General features: G+C 40.6%; 1 pseudogene; it reads right to left on the bottom strand.

The window, feature by feature from the left end:
- Positions 1-5,658: 5,658 nt before the first annotated feature.
- On the bottom strand, positions 5,659-9,215 carry LOC106147676 (annotated as a pseudogene).
- Between the last annotated feature and the right edge of the window lie 9,931 nt (positions 9,216-19,146).

Here is a 19,146-nt window from a genome sequence, read left to right as displayed (position 1 = left end):
AGGATGTTTTTAATTCTTGTGACAAAATGCCCAGAAGGGGAATAGCTGAATCAAACAGGAACTGTAATCCTACTTTTCAAAGGAATGTCCAAACTGATTTCTACAGTGGTTGCATCAGTCTGCAGTCTCACCAACAGTGAAGAAGGATTTCTTTTTCCCCACAGCCCTGCCAGTATTTGTTCTTGGTTGATTTCTTGATGGTAGCCACTCTTTCTGGAGTGAGATGAAATCTCAGTGTTGTTTTAATTCCCATGTCTCAAATAATCAATGATGATGCACACTTTTTCATGTATTTGTTTGTCATTTGTATTTCTTTATCTGAGAAGTTTGTATTCCTCTCAAATGCCCATTTGTGGATTGCATTTTGAATTTCTGGGCCTTGATTTTTTTCAGTTCTTTATATATGCTGGAGATATGTCCTTTGTTTGAGAGACAAAAGCTATAATTTCTTCCCACTCTGTGGGGTTTTCTTTTTAGTTTATCTATGACTTCTTTTGTCTCATTGAAGCTTTTTAACAAGGTGAGATCCTGTTTGTTGATTTTTTGGAGTATTTTCTGTGCAGTTTGGGTTTTGTTCATGAAGTCTGCCTACACCTATGTGTTCAAGATTTCTACCTACTTTTTCTTCCTGTAAATTTAGTGTTTTTGGTTTAATATTTAGATCTGTGAGCGATTTTGAGTTTAATTTAGTGCATGATGGTAGACATGGTTCTAGTTTTAGTCTTTGGCATGTGGAAAGCCAGTGCTTCCAGTAGCATTTATGAAAGATATTATATTTTTCCCAGTGAACATGTTTTGCACCTTTTTGAAAGATGAGATTGTTGAGTTTCTTTGGGGTTGCACCTATATGTTCTATTGTTTTCCAACTTATCCTCAGGTGTATTTTTCCCAATAGCGTGCTGATATTATCTCAGGTTAGTAGGTTAGTACTATGATTTGAAGTCACGCATTGTAATGCCCTCTGCCTTGCCTTTGTTATCCAAGATTGTTCATGATTTCTGTAGTTAGATAACAAAATCCATGTTATAGCAGGACTTGCATGCAATGATTTTCCACTTAGTAGGGGAATTTACCCTGTTGTGGCAGGGATTTCAGAGGAGTGAAGACAGGCTAGAGAGATGAAAGAGGTGAAACATAGGTAGAGCAAGGATGGAGGGCAAAGGAAGATCACCTAACTGTTGGAAATCTATAGTACTCAAGAGGGAAGAATGGAAGAGAAAGCCAAGGACTATTGAAGGGAACCAGAAAAAGAAGAGACAGTGTTTATTCACAAGAAAATCTTATAAAACAAACTGAGACAGTGGATGAAAGAGGAAGATGTTGAGTAGAAGAAAATGAAAGAAAAAGAAGAGATCTAGGTCATGAGGAGAAAAGAAAAAAGGAGAGAAAAAGGAAAAAAAGCCATAAAGAGAAACAAAAACTGACAAGACAAACCAGAGCAATGAAAAAAATCCCAACTGGATGGAAGAAGGAAAAAGAATCAGATCAACAGAGAAAAATGAAAGTCATAAAATTCATCTGGTGTCTAGAAGTCTGCAGCAGATCCAAGTCAGATTTCAGAAATTTCTTCTCAAGCCAGGTTTGCAGGTGGATTTGTGCTTGGTATGGGGCTGATCTTGGCCTTTGGATGTGCGGGTGGAGTAGTCTTTTGTTGGTGGAGTTCTCATGGAGACATTTTAAAAAAGGGCAGCCCTCCTTCCCACTTCTATTTCATGTGTCCTTGTGCTGAAGCACACAGCTCTGGTTCACCTAATTTGCCAAGGGCTGGCTGGTATTCTCACTGTTGCTTTGTATTTTTCTACACCATTACTCCTGCCTGCCCATCGTGTGCGCCCCAGGTAGGTCCTCCTGTGTCATAACAAAAGAGGATGAGGTGGACATATACCCTGAGACCTTCTTGCTAAAATGCTCAGCCAATCCAAATATTCAACGATGGGCAAATAGAAACATAGATGATGATGCATTCATGCAATGATTTGTCTCAGACCAGTGAAAGTGTTGTTTTAGGAGACGACTTAGTGGCATAGATAAATTTGAATCCTCTCATGTTAAGTGGAAAATGTGAAATGTAAAACGATGGACACAACGTGATAGGAATTTTGTTGGTGGAAAAGAGCAACATCTAAAAGAATAATTTTATTTTTCTGATTTTCACCTTTTTATTTTCTAGTATTGCTGTAATGGAAATGTATTCCTTTTATAAGAAGAAAACAATGTATAGCCACGCATCTCTATAAATGACAAATACTATGGACCACTGCCATAGAGCAAAGCTAGCAGTTTAGCAAAAACCATTCCCTTTCCTTCCAAGGGACACAGGTGAACTATAGGTCTCCCCTGCCCAGCCTCATCTGAGGTTAGTGGGCTGTGGAGTGTTGTCACAAATGGATGGGTAGAAATGAGTGGGCTCCTTCAAGACCTGAACCAGCACATTCTCCTGTGCCTGGCCATCCAGACCCGTGTTGCCCACCTTTGAAGCAGATAAATTTGAGAAACTGGGAAGCCACCTTTTGGGGGACTGAGCCTGGGTCCCTTAATCAGAGGTGATTGTGTAATTTATTGTGCAAAGCAGGACAGTTGAGAGTAAAAAGGGACAAGTACTCATTGAGAACATTCATTTTAGACTGTGGGTGAGCAACAAATAGACTACTAGGTTAAAGTTTATTGGTAAAAATTTATCTGTGACAGTAGGCAGGGTTACTGTAACATGTACCAACTCACTTAATGCATCTTTTTGACAAAATATTTTTAAAATATTTAATTATTGGAGAAGTAAGAATATAGAATAAATTAAAAACCCAAGAAGAAACAAGTCAGCCTTAATCTCATTATGCAGCTGACCACTGTGAACAGGGATTCCTCTGTCTTTTATTATTGTATGCATTGCACTGCGTGATGAGCATATGCATGTGAAATACTTTGACCACTTCCCCTCCACCTCTAGCTCCCCTTCCCCCTTTCTTTCCTCTTCTTCCATACTATCTCTTCTACTTTCATGCCATTTTATTTAGATTCCACATTGGAGAGACATTGGAGAGAAGACAGTTATATCGGTCACTTTGATTCTGACTTATTTTGCTTAACATGCTTAATCATTCCATTAATGATTTCATAATCTCTTTATACATTAATCAGTTGATTTAGTGTCAAGGTTGTTTCTACAGCTTAGCTATTGTGAATTGCACTGTAGTAAATGTGTGTGCAGCTATCTCTCAAGTATGCTGGATCTATAGTACCTCTATTCTATGATGTAGTGTTTAGTTTTTTGAGGAACTATTATATGTACTTCCATAGTGGCAATACTGACAAAGTGCTTTAATCTTTTTTTTTTTTTTTTTTTTTTGGTTTTTCTCCGGTACCGGGAACCAAACTCACGACCTTGCGCTTGCCAGGCAGGCGCTTTGCCGCTGAGCTAAATCCCCAGCCCCCCAAAGTGCTTTAATCATATATTGTTTTGGTGTTCTTGATCATAACTATTGTGAGTGGGCTAGTTGAAATCTTAACGCAATTTTGAGTTTTAGTTCTTGTATGGCTAAAGATGTTGAACATTTGTTTATGTACTTATTAATCATTTGTACTCTTGGAGAAGTATCTGTTCAGTTCACTTGCCCACTTACCCATTGGGTTTTTTTTTTTTTTTTTTTACGTTTGGTCTTGCTATACAGTTCAGGCTGGCTTTGAAATCACTATGTAGCCAAGACTGGCCTTGAAGTCACAGTGCTTCTCCTGCCTCAGCTTCTTGAGTTCTGAGATTACAGGTCTGCTCCAGCACCTCTGGCCTGTATTCTTTCCTGGTATTAAGGTTTTGGAATCTTTATATATTTGAAAATTTACTCTCTGTCAGAAGAGGGTTTTCTCCCAGGATTTCAGGGACAGCTACTCTTCACTCTGGTTTTTCCTTTGCTGTGCAGAAGCTTTCTAAATCGATGCAATCATATTTTCCAATTGCTGCTATCAGTCCCTGAGATGTTAGAGTTCCATTCAGAAAGTTTTTGATGTTGGTCTCACTTGATTCAGCAAGGCTATTATGAGTGTGTCTTGTGTCACATACAACTCCTCAGCAGCACTGTTTGAAAGGTATGGGATTCTACATAAGGGCATTATGTCAGAACTGTTTCACATCTAATCTGTGGCATTTTGCACATTTGTGGGCTGAAATTCAGCCTGGCTGGGCTGTTCCTGCCCATACCTCAAAACCCATACTCCAGTGGCCACACATGGGCTATCTCAGGACATGGGAATCTCTGTCTCACACACCGCTCTTCTGGAGGCCAGAATATCAAGCATATGACACTGTCGTGTACAACCAAGACAGAAGACAGAGAGTTTAATTTTTTTGAAATAAGATTTCTAGTGGATACCAAAGATAAGTCTTTCTGGGTTAAACTGACTTGTGTTGCTGGAAGGAGAGAAAGCAGAGATATTTAAAGGAAATTTCTTATCAGTAATCACTTATCTGTGACAGTAGGCAGGGTTATTGTAACATGTACTGGTAACATGTACCGGTAAAATGTATTGAGATCATAGCCTATTATGTGTGCACTGAAAAGACACATCCAGAGAGGATGTTTGTTGATAGATACCTAAGTGATCCTTCTTGCCCAGCAGCTTTGGACTGTCTTGCTCTCAGGTTGCTATAAACGCAGTCTGCCAGTAGGGGCATCGTGGACTCCAAAGCCAGGTCAGGCTGAAAGGGACTCTAAAGTGAGGGAGGCCAGGTCAAGGCAGCAGCATTAAAGCAAAGTGTGCTTGAAAATCAGTGAGCAGCTGTACTGAATACAGTTAAGGGAAGAGGTAGGGCTGGGGAGAAAAGTGGGAGCAACAAGCAGAGTGGCCAGCAGAGGGCTGCTGGAGCAGTGCAGCTGCTCCTTGAAATCACCTCTGTCACACAGCTGTGAGCAGAGATCAGGGCAGGGTGGGCCTGGCTGCCTCCTTCTGACCAGGATACTCTAGCCTGAAAGGGTTCAATGAATAAACAGGACCTCAGCCACATTCACTCTTGAGATCCACTTATTAACACCGTGTGGTCCTTAAGGCCTGTGATCACAGAATTCTTTTTCTGCTTCAGAAGAGACTATCAGGAAGCCAATCTTACACCAGCTGTTAGAAGTGCCCCATGGTGCTCTTTATCCAGGGCAGGAGGTACGAGACATTCATGAACAGTACTGGAGCTCTTCCCGTATTTTTTCCATAGGAGAAAATGCCATGGATCATTTTCTAACACACAAGAGGACCCCCATAATCTACTTGCGGGAAGAAATGGAATGTAATGAGTTGGTTTCTCACTCTTGGTGCTCTTCGAACCTCCCCACAGTGGGTAACTTCTGTCACGCAGCTGTGAGCAGAGATCAGGGCAGGGTGGGCCTGGCTGCCTCCTTCTGACCAGGATACTCTAGCCTGGCTACAACTTTACTTGCCAGTTTTAACTTACACAAAACTTTCTGAGTCATGCTTAGAGATACTGCAGTGATAATACCACATTCAGCTAACATATTTCCCCACCTTTTGCTACTATCTACCCAGGGAGTGGATAGAGCCTGCCATGCTGGGGAACCCAGATTCCCAAACTCTGGACTCAAGTCGTGGGGATAAGGCCGCTGTCATCTCTTCCACCAAGCTCCTCTTTCCCTGGGTTTTGTCTTTATAGACAGTGGACACCTAAACTTGAAACTGGTCTTTTTTTTTCCTTGGGTCTCCAAAATCCTTGGGTCTCCAAATATCAGTGACATCAGAATATACATAGAGGGCTGATTTGCATTTTAGTTCATCTTGCACTGTCAGCTGCACCTCCTGCAGTTTAGTTGCTGAAAGGCCCGATGGGGTCATTCTTCCCCAGCCTGCCACAAGGCATGTGTCACCTGGGTTCCCCTGGGTCATGTCCTCATGCAGTCTGAGGGGCTGCACAGCCTTAGTCAGCTTGGCCTTTCTCTTCAGCTGATGGGGAATAAGCAAGAGAGTCCAGAGCAGCCCATGGCACAGACCCTATGCCTTCTGGGACTGGACATGGTGATGGCCAAGATGGCAGGGAGGGAAAGAGCAGGGTCCCAGGGGAAGGGGCGACCCTGCTTGAAGAGAGCAAGAGCAGCAGGAAGGTGTGCTTCACCTGCAGCAGCATGGTGTCATTTGTAAATCTCACGCACTTCTGGAGTGTCTTGTGATAATATTGATAGAAACTCTACCCAGGAATGAAAATAAGGTATTTTATTTCCATGGATTTCCCACATAGATCCAGGCCTTGTAGACTTATGTGGAGCAGAGAGGGAGAAAATTTGGAAAGTTTTTTACACTGCGAGGTTCACTGGGCTTTGTTATCATGTTCTCTACAGATCCCTAAGACCTGGTAGTTAGAAAGCACTCCGGGAGTATTTGTTTGCTGATTGATGGAAGCCGGTGTGCTTTCCTGTCCTTCTGCAGAGAGGAACCATTTTGAAGTAAAAAGCCTGATATAGCCTGTGTGTGCCATGGAGTCTTAGCTTTGAGGCTACCAGTGATCAACAAGGAGCAGGTGAAATGGACTCAAACTGCTGAGTGACCAAGGCCCCTTGAGCATATAGGAGGACACTGGGGGGCGAGGGGCCCTGTTCACGTGAGAGGTGGGGCCACAGGTTCTGATCCCACCAGCCTTGACCTCCATGGGCCTTGCATGGACCCACATGGAGTTTTGGGTGTCCTAGGTGGGGGGATTGGGGAAGGAACAACATGAAACCATTGTGGCCTAGAGAGTATAGGAGCTGGTAGACTGTGACAACTCTGAGGAGTGATAAAGAAAATGTGCAGCCTGGTGGCTATAGCCAAGTTTAGCCTTGGTCTTTGTGGAGAAAGGGGAAGGATACAAATTTCAAGAGAATGAAGAATGACTCAGGATACCCCACACCTCACCATTGTTCCTGACCCTGAGGGAGAGAAGTGTCAGGAAGACACTTCCACTATCCAGCATGATGGGCTGAGTGGTGAACTCAGTGGTGCCTGACTGCTTCCAGGATGCATGAAATTCTCCCCTTCCTCTCTACCAGGTGACGCATAAGGAGGCCACATGTTTACGCTGAGCCCCAGGATAAGAGCTCTGCACATTGTCTCCTGAAGGTTCTTAGCTTCATCCCTTAGGATGGCGAGGCTGTGGAGAAACTAAAGCAGGTCAGAAGGAGCTGGTTAACGGCTTTCAGTGGGAATTTGGAAAGCTGTTGAGTGGAGCAGGAAGGGAGGCTGAAGGAAGTAGCAGAATTGTGTCACTGGCCTGCTTAGCCCAGAGTTGCTCTCTGTGAAGTAGACAAACAATAAACCAGCCTTCTTACTGACATGAGACATTTATTTAGTTGCTGGCATCTGCTCTAGTACAGTTCTGGACTCAGCTCCAGAAAAGATGGTTGCTCAGAGAGGGCGCTTAGTTTGCTCCTCATAGTCAGCGGTGTTTCATGGTTTTCTTTATCCAGCCTAGAAAATGTGAGACTTTGGTGTGGACACATGGAGTTATCTCACTCTTTGATGCATAGGAGACAATGACTAGGCCACACGAGGGGGCCTCCAGAGTCGCCCTGTAGAGAGAGTGAGGCTGTGAGGCAGTGCACCTCCTGGTCATGTCTCCTCTGATATCCCAAACCCCTCCTGAAGTCCTACTGGCACAGTCTGCTTGTGGGAGATGAGAGGGAAGCATAGACCCTGGGCCCCTGAGCTGCCCAGCTCTGACTGGGGACACTGTTGTTGCTCTACCTCACTCTTGGGGCAGACTTTGTCTTTGTCCCCAGGTCCTGAGACCTTATCCCTGTGGAGCTCTGTGGGACCACTGGTTTTAGGCTGCTGGTTAAGGACAGGGAGGCAGATGAGTGGGCGAGACACAGAGCAGGGAGGATGAGCTGATTGACTCATAAGGTCAGTGGGCTCTGAGGAGCCAATTGGTTATAATTACTGCACACCCAGGGAATAATTTTCAAATGCCTGTGATGTGAGCTCAGGCATCGTGTCCCAAACTTATGCTATCAGAAGAGCACTCTTCTTCACTGGCCCCTTGGTGAATTGGTAGAAGCCCTAGTTACCTCCCAGGTGGAGCAGGTCCCTTTTTCTCTTTTCAGGGAGAATTATCACAGCCTACTAGGTGAAGGAGCCCCTGCTTCTTGTGTCTCATGGTCCTAGAACTGTCAGAAAAACACCCATTACCCAAGCCAAGAGTGACAGATGCCCAATGCTACCTCTAAGGGAGCTTAGTCTCACTAAGGTAGCATCTCACTTAGCATCTCAGTAGCACTGTCATAATCCTCTTGAAAGTAGTTCTCACACTCCTCCTCCTTCTCCACTGTCATCTCCACCTCCTACAGTGTATTTGGAGAGCTCCTGTTTCGGGCCAAACTTCGCCATCCCCCATCACCTGGCAGGTGGCACCTGGCTTCACCCAGGTCTTGTCCTTAGGCAACCAGAGAAGCTGCACCTCTTTCTTCAGCTTGGTGGCCTATTCTCCAGCTGAAGGGAAAGAAGTAAGAGAGTCCAGATCAGCCTATGCCTTCTGGGTCTGGACTCTGTGATGGACTTGGTGGCAAAAGGGAAAGTGCAGGGTTCCAATGGGAGGGGCAGTGCTGTATGAGGAGAACAAGAGTAGCAGGAGCTGTGCCTCGCTTGCAGCAGCATGATATCGTAGTTGCGTTTCTCAGGATTGTAGTCTGGGTGTGGGATGGCTGTTTTCACATGTACGACCTGTCAAGCCTTCTCCTGTTTCTTGATGTTGTGGGCCCCCAGTAAGACAATTATTTCTTAATGTTGTGGTCTGTACAGAGAGAAGAGTGGGTTGAGGGATGTGAAAATGCAGAGGACACATCCCAGCTGGTACAGGGTGGGGCTGGATGACAGGAGGGCCACCTGGCCAAGTGACTGCGCCCTCTGCTTGATAGTAACTGCAGCTGAAATCTTGGACCTTGGGTACCAGAAATTCTTAGGGGTCAGTTACCTCCAGGAAAACACATGAAATTGCATTATTTTGCATTGCTGTGCCAAAACATGGTCCTGTGTTTAAGTATATCAGGCTTGACTGCCCTGGTCTTTCTTATGTCAGCAATTCCCTTGATGCCAACTTGCTTATTTCCCTTTGGGATATGGCTGGGTCTTTGTCATCCATAAAGAATCTCCTGCTTGTGTACCTCCAGGAGGTATGAGAGCTCCTTGGGATGAAAGGTCTCTGAGAAGCATTTCCTGAGACTTTGGGTTATATTTTGTTCCTCACCTTTCTGCATAGTGAGCAGCTGTCAGCACAAATTTCTCATGTATCAGGAAGCCACCACACTTCGTTGGGGAATTATTATACTGGATCTGAAGGTAGGCCATGTAGGGGCAGGAGTGGGGTTTGGCTTCATGTCCCCTGATGATCTCACTTGAAAAAAAAGACTGTTTTTTGCACACTGTTTATCTGATCCTCTTTCCTAGGCCTAACATGTGGTGGATGCCTCAGAACTGTACATTGGCTGCTTGCAGGAACATCTCCTGGTAGTCTGTGAATGAGAATTTGTAGGGCAGCACTGATGGGATTGTGGAAAGCAGAGAAGGTAGAGTCTGCCTCTGTGGCTTTTACTGGAAATCAGGGGTTCAGGTAAACTCTTGGGAGGGAAAGTAGAGTTGGAGAAAGGGACTAGGACTGCAGAAAGGCAAAAGTAGTGCTCTGAAGACAGTGATTCCATGGATTCTGGGCTCTTAGAGCTCTGGGCATGTCTGCTAAGCAGTAGATGAGAGGAAGATCTTTGTCCTAGACAGGGAAGACAGGCATATTCTGCCCTGTCCAGGAGTATATCATATTTTCTCCTTGTTACTTCTCACTATTTGAATCCAGTTTGTGGAAAGACCCTTTCCAGATGTCAAAAGTGAAGCCTAGAGAGGGGACAGCACCCAGTGGCTCCTCTTCAGTACAGTCTCTGGTAGCTTACCCAGTGTCCTACTTGGGGTTCTCTGGTGGGACTGGAGATGAGGTTCACAGCAATACTCTAGACAGATGAATCAGGGTGCTGTAGAGGGAAATGGGACCATGTCCCCTGTGGAATGTCTTTGGGCTTCTGTCTTGTTCCTGGGTCTGCTCTTGTCTTTGGGGTCAGAAAGAAGGCCAACAGGAGCAGGACCAGCAGCATCTTCCCAAGAAGGCTTCCCAGGTCTGAACTTCTGAATCTTTGTGCTTGCTGTCTTTAACCCCCTGCAGAGGAAGCAGGAGGAGTTGGCTCAGTGATCTTATTTTTCCCACTGATTTTGTGATGCTTTCTAAGAAAGGGCCTTACTCCCAACGCTTTCCCCTGATGACATCTTCTACATGGTTGTGTAGAATGTACAAGGACCAGAGCTGATGATTTAGAGCAAACCACTTGCTCTAGCCCACAGGATGAACCCAACATGCAAGGTGGGGAGTGTAGAATGTGGTATTGGCCAGTACAATCTCAGACACCGGGGTTTCCGGTGACAGAATTAACAATGCCAGGCTTTTGAGTCCACCAGGATAGTTTCTGCAGCAGATAAGCATTAGACCCCTCTCTTGTGCTAAGAGCAAGCATGTTACCGAGAGAACTGATCACCTGGTGAAGGAGAAAGAATCCTGGTAACTCAGTTTCAGAAAGGGCATGGTGGAGTGATGTACTAAGCAATAACAATGGTTGGCCACCATGTACTAAACCCACATGGTGACTCTTACATCATCATAGCTCCTTCCAAGGAAACATAAAACATCCCTTATTTAATCATGAATATTCAGTGTGATGGAATCTGCCTCTCTTCTAAATCTTTTTAAATAAAATTTCTGCATTTGACATTTAATGGTTTCAGTTAACTAATTGCTGTGGGCCCTAGGAGTTCAATCCAAGAACTGACATAGGATACTCTACTCCTTTAGGTACCCTGTTGTGGATGCCAGTAGGGCCACCTGAACTAAGGATGGAGGTGTTTGGTGTGTATATCTGAGCACCGATCCCTTGTCTTTAGGGCTCTTCTTCTGTGCTCTGCTTCCTGGGCTATACCAATTGAATTGCTTTACTCCATCCAACCCTCTGCCTTAGTGATTCTGCCTTGGAGCCAGCCATGCAGGGACTGAATCCTCTGCAACCATTTTTCTTGATGGACAACTGTATCTCTAAATAGTTGTATTCTGGTGATTAAAGCTTGCTCTTTATGTGTCTGTATTTTACCTTTTTTCTGAAGGATTATTGTGTTTGAGAAGATAAATTCCAGGATAAGTATCTTCCTTGTCAATAGAGGAACCATCAATGTTTTCCAAGTGTCTGCTTGTTTTTAATTTAATTTTTCCAAAAGTACATAATTTACAAATAAAATGATCTTTCTGATAGTAGACATGATATATATTCATTAAGGAAATTCAGAGAGCAGAAAGGAAATATAGCACTTATCTATCTCCCACAGAGAAAAAAAATTATTTGAACATGTTTGTACTGCATAATGATTACATATATGGTGGGGAGTTGGTACCTAACATATCTTATTTATTTTTAGACCTTTTCCTGTCCCTTCTCTTTTCCCTCCTTCTATCTGTTTCTCCTCTTCCAATTTGACAATGATATATGTCTGTGTTTCCTACTATGTATCTTTAATTATGCTCTTTATTTATGCATTTGGTGTTTTACATAAGAGAACCTGTGTGATATTTAAGCTTGTGTGAATAATTCATTTCACTTCAGATTATGGTCTCAGAGAGCATACACTTTTCTACAAATGGCTCCGAAAAGTAGCACTCCATTGTGCAAAAATACCACATTTTCTTCATCCACCTATTGATGGACAAATGGATTTCTTCCTATGTGTAGCTGTTATGAGTTGTACTGCTGTAAACATGTGTTTGTGTGTATCACTGTAATAACATGTGTTTATCTTTTTAAGAAGATACCTAGAAATGAAAGTGCTGGATTGAATGGAATTTCTACTTTTAGTTTTTTGAGGAATTGCTATACTGATTTCCACTGTCTCCCAAACAGACCTGAATCTCATGTAGTGAGCATATCATATACTTAGCACAGTGCTGTCTATACAATGCAATTTACTTTAATTCTATCCATTCTTATTTAAGTCTATAATTTAAGCATTTTAGCCACATTAAAAAAACTGAGTAGTCAGTATCACCATAGTACTTGTTTCTTCACTGTATAAAAAATTAACATGCAGTTAATCTCTAAAGTTGTAAATTTTTAAAACAGCAACATAAAGAAAAAACAATGAAAACCACCTGATTTATGTCACTCATTGTTAATTAGCTTTAATGTCTTTTTTTTGTTGTTGTTGTTTTTTTTCTCCGGTACCGGGAACCGAACTCACGACCTTGCACTTGCCAGGCAGGCGCTTTTGCCGCTGAGCTAAATCCCCAGCCCCAGCTTTAATGTCTTGAAGTATGGTCTAATACATTTTACATGTAATATTTGTATTTCAAATTTAAAAAGAGATTATGCAAAATAAGATCATAACCCATTTTTTAAAAAAAATTAGGTGAAATGAACACAATATATGTGTAGCTATTTCAAAGCCTATAGTTCAGTAGCATTTCACACACTCAAAAATTGCATCTGATTTCAAAATTTTTCCAGAACCTCAGAATTGTGTAAATACTAAATAATCACTCCACATTTACCTTCACAACACTGCTGTGTGAATGTTTTCACTCTGTGAATTTTCAGATTCCTGTATTGCATGGTTGGATGATATTTTTGAAATCATTCTTCCAACCTTTGTCTTTAATCTGGCAAGTTTAAAATGTTTAAATTTAAAGTGATTACTGATCATGAAGGACTTATTTCTGGTATTGTGTTGCTTGGTTTTCTTTTTTTTTCAGTTTTGAAGAATAAAAGTTTATTCTGACTCATGAAGGTCAAGAAGCCATATTTGTTGATGGCCTTGCTGGCAGGCTCCATAGGTGGTGTACAGTATCGCATGGCTAAAGGCAACGAATGTGTGTATGTGTGTTAGTCTGATCCTGTCCCCTCTTGTCACAAAGCCTCTAGGCTTCAATCATGGGTCCACATTCCAATAAATGTATCTAATTCTAGTCACTTCACAAAGGCCCTAACTCTCAACACAATACTCAAATTGTCTCCACCCTCTTAATATCTTACAATGGGGGTTAAATTTCAACACATGAACCTTTGGTGGACATTCAAACCATAACCAAACCATAGCAATGCCTGCTTCTTTTTTAATTAAACACGGAGGAAAAATCCTAAAATGGATTTCCCTCTTTCTTTTTCTAAAATTTTTAAAAATTTTATTGTTTTATTTTAAAGAGAGTAGTAAATGAGAAACTAACAAACAAACAAAAAAGAAACAGAACACTAGCAGCATACCAGTATCACAAACATAAACAAATCAAAGAAAAAACATTTAAAGTGATACAGGGTCTCAAGGCAAAATAATATGAATCAAAAGTGGTTGTTACATTACATATCACTATCCTCAACTACAGTGCTCAGATTACCAGATGTAAGAATGAAAGATTGCTCAAACCTTTAAAAGCAATAAGAAAATAATTCTAGGGCAGAACAGTAGAGATAATACAGAATTTCACTACAAACAAGATGGTAGGAGTTCACCATTGTAATTCCATTGCATGTTGTTACTTCAAATCACTTGCTCAGACCACCAGACACAAGCATGCAAAATTGATCAGAACATAAAAAATTGTGAGCATTAGCTGTTCATTTCAATACACCATCAGAACTCGGCAATACAGTTATCACAGCTATTCATATATATATTTGTATTTTGCCTTCCTTCTTTCTTTTTTCTTCTTTCCCTCATCCCAGTCTTTCCTTCCTTTGAGCAATTTCTTTCCCTTTCCTGTCATCCATTGTCCATTTTGAGTTTTACTTAGGCTTTCAGGTTCCTACACCAAGGAGACAATATGATGTTTACTCATCTGGGTCCGATTTATATCACTTAGGAGCATCCTCTCTAGTTGCATCCATTTACCTACAAAAGCCTCGAGTTTATCTTTTTTAATAGTTGAGCAATACTCCATTGTATAAAAGTATCACATCTTTTTTATCCATTCCTCAGTGGATGGGCATCTGGGTTATTTCCAAGATTTAGCTATAACAAATTGTGCTGCTATAAACATGGGTGCACATATATCACTGTGGTATGATGTCTTTAATTCTTCTGGGAAAATACCCAGAAGGGGAATAGCTAGGTTAAATGGGACTTCCAATCCTAAGTTTGTGAGGAACCTCCAAATTGATTTCCACAGTGGTTTCACCAATCTACACTGCCACCAACAGTGGAGTAGGACTCCTTTCTCCCCACAGCCTCTCCAGCATTTATTTTGGTTGATTTCTTGTTGATAGCAATTATTTCTGGGCTGAGATGGAGTCTCATGGTTGTATTAATTTGCATTTCTCCAATGACCAGTGACCCCGAACATTTCTTCATGTATTTATTTGCATTAGTGTCTCTTCATTAGAGAAGTGTGTATTCATCTCATAAGCCCTTCTTTGGATTGGGTCTTTGAATTTGGGAGGCCTGACATTTTTCAGTTCTTTATATGTCCTAGATAGAAGTCCTTTGTCTGAGGGGCAGTTGGCTAAAATTTTTTCCCAATTCCTGGGTTTTCTTTTCACTTTACTGGTGATTTCATTGAAAGTGCAAAAACTTTTCAATAAGATGTGATTCAAGTTGTTAATTCTTTGAAGTATTTCCTGTGCAGTTTGGTTTTTGTTCATGAACTCTCTGCCTGCCCTAATGTTGTCAAGATTTTTACCTACTTTCTCTTCCAATAAATTTAGTGTTACTGTTTTAATATTTAGATCTTTGATCCATTTTGACTTTAGTTTAGTGCATGATGAATGACATGGGTCTAGTTTTAGTCTTTGGCATGTGGAAAGCCAGTTTTACCAGCACCATTTATTAAAGAAATTATCTTCCTTCCATTGAACATGTTTGGCCCCTTTGTTAAAGATAAGGTGACTGAGTGTGTTTGTAGCTGTATCTGTATCTTCTAATCTGTTCCATTGATCTTCAGGTCTGTTTTTGTGCCAGCACCATGCTAACTTTATTACAGTAGCTTTGTAATATAATTTTAAGTCAGGAATTGAGATACCTCCTGCCTTTCCTTTGTTTCCCAAGATTGCTTTTTTATTCTAGGCCTCTTCTTGTTCCAGATGAACTTTAGGAGTGTTTTCTCTAGATCTGTGAGGTGTACTAATGGTATTTTAATTGGGATTGCATTGAATCTGCACAACAATTTTGATCGTGTGGACATTGTCACAATGTTGGTTCTTCCTATCCATGAACAAAGAATATCTTTCCACTTATTGAAATCCTCTTTGATCTCTTTTTTCAGAGTACTGTAGTTTTCACTGAACAGATCTTTTACTCCTTTTGTAAGAATGATTCCTAAGTATTTCATCTTTTTGATGCTATTCTGAAATATGCAGATCTAGAGAAAACACTCCTTAAACTTGTCTGGAACCAGAAGAGACCCAGAAGAACAAAAGCAATCCTGGGCAACAAGGACAAGTCAGGTGGAATCACAATCCCTGACCTGAAATTATACTACAAAGCTACGGTCATAAAATCCACCTGGTACTGGCTAAAAAACAGGCCTGAGGATCAATGGAACAGACTGGAAGAAACAGACACAACCAAAACCACACTCAGCCACCTAATCTTTGATAAAGGGGCCAAACAAACTCACTGGAAGAATGATAGCTTCTTTAATAAATGGTGCTGGAAGAATTGGCCTGCCACCTGCCAAAGACTGAAAATAAAACCAATTCTAACAAAATGCACCAAACTCAAGTCAAAATGGTTCACAGATCTCAATATTGTAACAGAAACCCTAAATCTATTGGAAGTGAAAGTAGATAAAAACCTTGAAGATGTAGGGGTAGGTAGAGAGATCATGTACAAAAACCAAACTGTACTTGAAATACTTTAAAAAAATCAACTACTGGTAACTCATCCTACTGAAAGGTTTCTACACATCTCAAGAAATCACCAGCAGAGTAAAAAGAAAACCCACAAACTTGGAAAAAAATTTAGCTGACTGTCCCTCAGACAGAGGTGTTCTATCTAAAACATAAAAAGAATTAAAAAATATCAGGGCCCCCAATTCAAAGACCCAATCCCCAAAAGGGCAGCTGAGAAGAATACACACTTCTCAGATAAAGAAATACAAATGGGAAAAAAATACATGAGAAAATGTTCAACGTCATTAGTTATTCAAGAATTGTAAATTAAAACACCATTGAGATTCCACCTTACCCGAGGGAGAAGGCTAGCATTAAGAAATCAACCAATAACAAATGCTGACAAGGGGTGGAGAAATAGGAACTCATCTCCACTGCTGGTGCGAATGCAAACTGGTGAAAACACTGCGAAAATCAGTGTGGAGATTCCTCAGCAGGCTAGGTCTAGACGACCCATTCAACTCAGCTATTCCCCTTCTGGGTATTTTCCCAGAAGATCTAAAAAATCACATCACAGCAATATATGTGCACCCATGTTTATAACAGTGCAATGTGTAATAGCTAAACAGTGGAAGCAACCCAAATGTCCATCCACTAAGGATTGGATCACAAAATTGTGGTACTTTTATATAATGGAATATTACTCAGGCATAAAGAAAGGAAATTCAAGGTTTTTATAGGTAAATGGTCACAATTAGAGACCATACGCATAAGTGAAATAAATCAGACCTGCATGTGTAAGCAATGTATTGTCTCACTAATGTAAGAACCTGAAAGAATGAATTAAAACTAGGAGGTATGATAGACATTGTGAAAAGAAAGGAAAATGCTCAAGAGCAAAGGGCAACTGGGGTGTGTGAAAAGAAAATGCAAAGAAGAGAAAATTATGTATGTATGTATATACAGGATAGCTAACAAAGTTGCACTACTGTCTTCTATTGCTTTACTGAAAGGAACAGTTAATAATTACTTGTTTGATCAATCTTGCATGTCTCTATTTGTTTTCCTGAGAAACCACTTTGAAGATAGCAATAAGTAATACAACAACCATGATTAATTTCTTACAACTTTGTCTGTAACTCTGTTTTGTTTGTATTGTTCTTAGGCTATTTTGTAAATGGGTGTCTGTCTGTTAATATGTTTTCTTTCTTTTATTTTTAAAATAAATAAAAATATAAAACATCTGGGGATATCTCTATTTGTTCTTTTTTTTCTGGTGGTACTAGGGATTGAACCCAATGTCTTTGGACTGAGCTCCAGCCCTATCTCCTCTTTATTTTTTATTTAGAGACAAGAATTCATTAAATTGCTTGGACCATATATTCCTCATCCTGCAGACTACCAGAATCCTGGGATTACAGGTACGTACTACAACCCCTGGCTTACCCTTCATTTTTGAAGGGCAGCTTTTCTAGATATAGAATCATTAATTGACAGCTTTTTCTTTCTATCCAGTAAAGACATTATCCCACTGCCTTTGGGCATTATGGTTTCTCATGTGAGGTCAACTGTTAATCTTACTGAGAATCACTTTTCTGGGATAAGTCACTTGTCTTTTACTCTTTTTTTTATTTTAAAAAGAAAAAGAATGAAAACATTTTAACAAATAGACATCCATTTATGAATAGACATCCATTTTTGATTATTGTGTTTTGTATTGATATCTTCAAAGTGGTTACTCAGGAAAACTAATATAGACATGCAAGATTGATCAAATAGTCAATCATTAGCTGTTCCTTTCAATAATGCAATAAAAGTCAGTAGTACAACTATGTTAGCTATTTTGTGTACACATATATACATAATTTCCCATTCTTTCTTTTCTTGTTTCTGTCTTCCCAGTTGCTCTTTACTTTTGAGCAGTTTCTTTTCATTTCACAATGTCTATCATGCCCCCTAATTTTTATTCACTCTTTCCCTTTCTTTTTTTTATTTTAAAAAATAAAAGAAGGAAAACATTAACAGACAGATATCTATTTACAAATAGCATAAGAACAATACAAGCAAAACAGAGTTACAGACAAAGTTGTAGGAAATTAATCATGGTTGTTGTATTACTTATTGCTGTCTTCATAGTGGTTTCTCAGGAAATCAAATAGAGACATGCAAGATTGATCAAACAAGTAATCATTAATTATTCCTTTCTGTAGGGCAATAGAAGACAGTAGTACAACTATGATAGCTACCTGGTATATATATACTTACATAATTTCCCCTTCTTTCACCTTTTTCCCACACCCCAGTTGCCCTTTACTTTTGAGCATTTTCATTTCTTTTCACAATGTCTATCTTACCTCCTAGTATTTATTCACTCTTTCAGGTCTTACACTAATGAGACAATACGATGCTTATATATGCAGGTCTGATTTATTTCACTTATGAGTATGGTCTCTAGTTGTGACTATTTACCTATAAAAGCCTCAAGTTTATTTTTCTTTTTTTTTGGTTTTTCTCCGGTACCGGGAACCGAACTCACGACCTTGCGCTTGCCAGGCAGGCGCTTTTGCCACTGAGCTAAATCCCCAGCCCCGAGTTTATTTTTCTTTATAGCTGAGTAATATTCCATTATATAAAATTAGCACAATTTTTTTTATTCCAGCCCTCAGTGGATGGACATTTGGGTTGCTTCCACAATTTAGCAATTACACATTGTGCTGTTATAAACATGGGTGCACAAATATTGCTGTCATATGATGTTGTCAGATCTTCTGGGAAAATACCCAGCAGGGGAATAGCTGGGTTGAATGGGACCTCTAGACTAGTTTGCTGAGGAATCTCCAAACTGACTTCCAGAATGGTTTCACCAGTCTGCATTCCCACCAGCAGTGGAGAAGAGTTCCTATTTCTCAACAGCCTCACCAGTATTTGTTGTTGGTTGATTTCTTAGTACTAGCCATTCTTATTGGGGTGAGATGAAATCTCAGTGCTGTTTTAATTTGCATTTCTCAAATGACTAATGATGTTGAACATTTTCTCATGTACTTATTTGCCATTTGTATTTCATTATCTGAGAAGTGTGTATTCATCTCAGCTGCCCATTTTGGGATTGGGTCTTTGAATTTGGGGGGGCAGGCTGATATTTTTAAATTCTTCATATGTTCTAGATAGAAGCCGTTTCACTGAGGGACAGTCAGTTAAAATTTTTTCCAAGTTTGTGGGTTTTCTTTTTACTCTGCTGGTGATTTCTTTAGATGTGCAGAAACTCTTCAGTAGGATGAGATCCCAGTTG

Source organism: Chinchilla lanigera, unplaced genomic scaffold, assembly GCF_000276665.1.
Source record: "Chinchilla lanigera isolate Chin_1 unplaced genomic scaffold, ChiLan1.0 scaffold00008, whole genome shotgun sequence".
Taxonomy (NCBI): Eukaryota; Metazoa; Chordata; class Mammalia; order Rodentia; family Chinchillidae; genus Chinchilla; species Chinchilla lanigera.
This window is presented reverse-complemented; position numbering and strand designations above follow the sequence as displayed.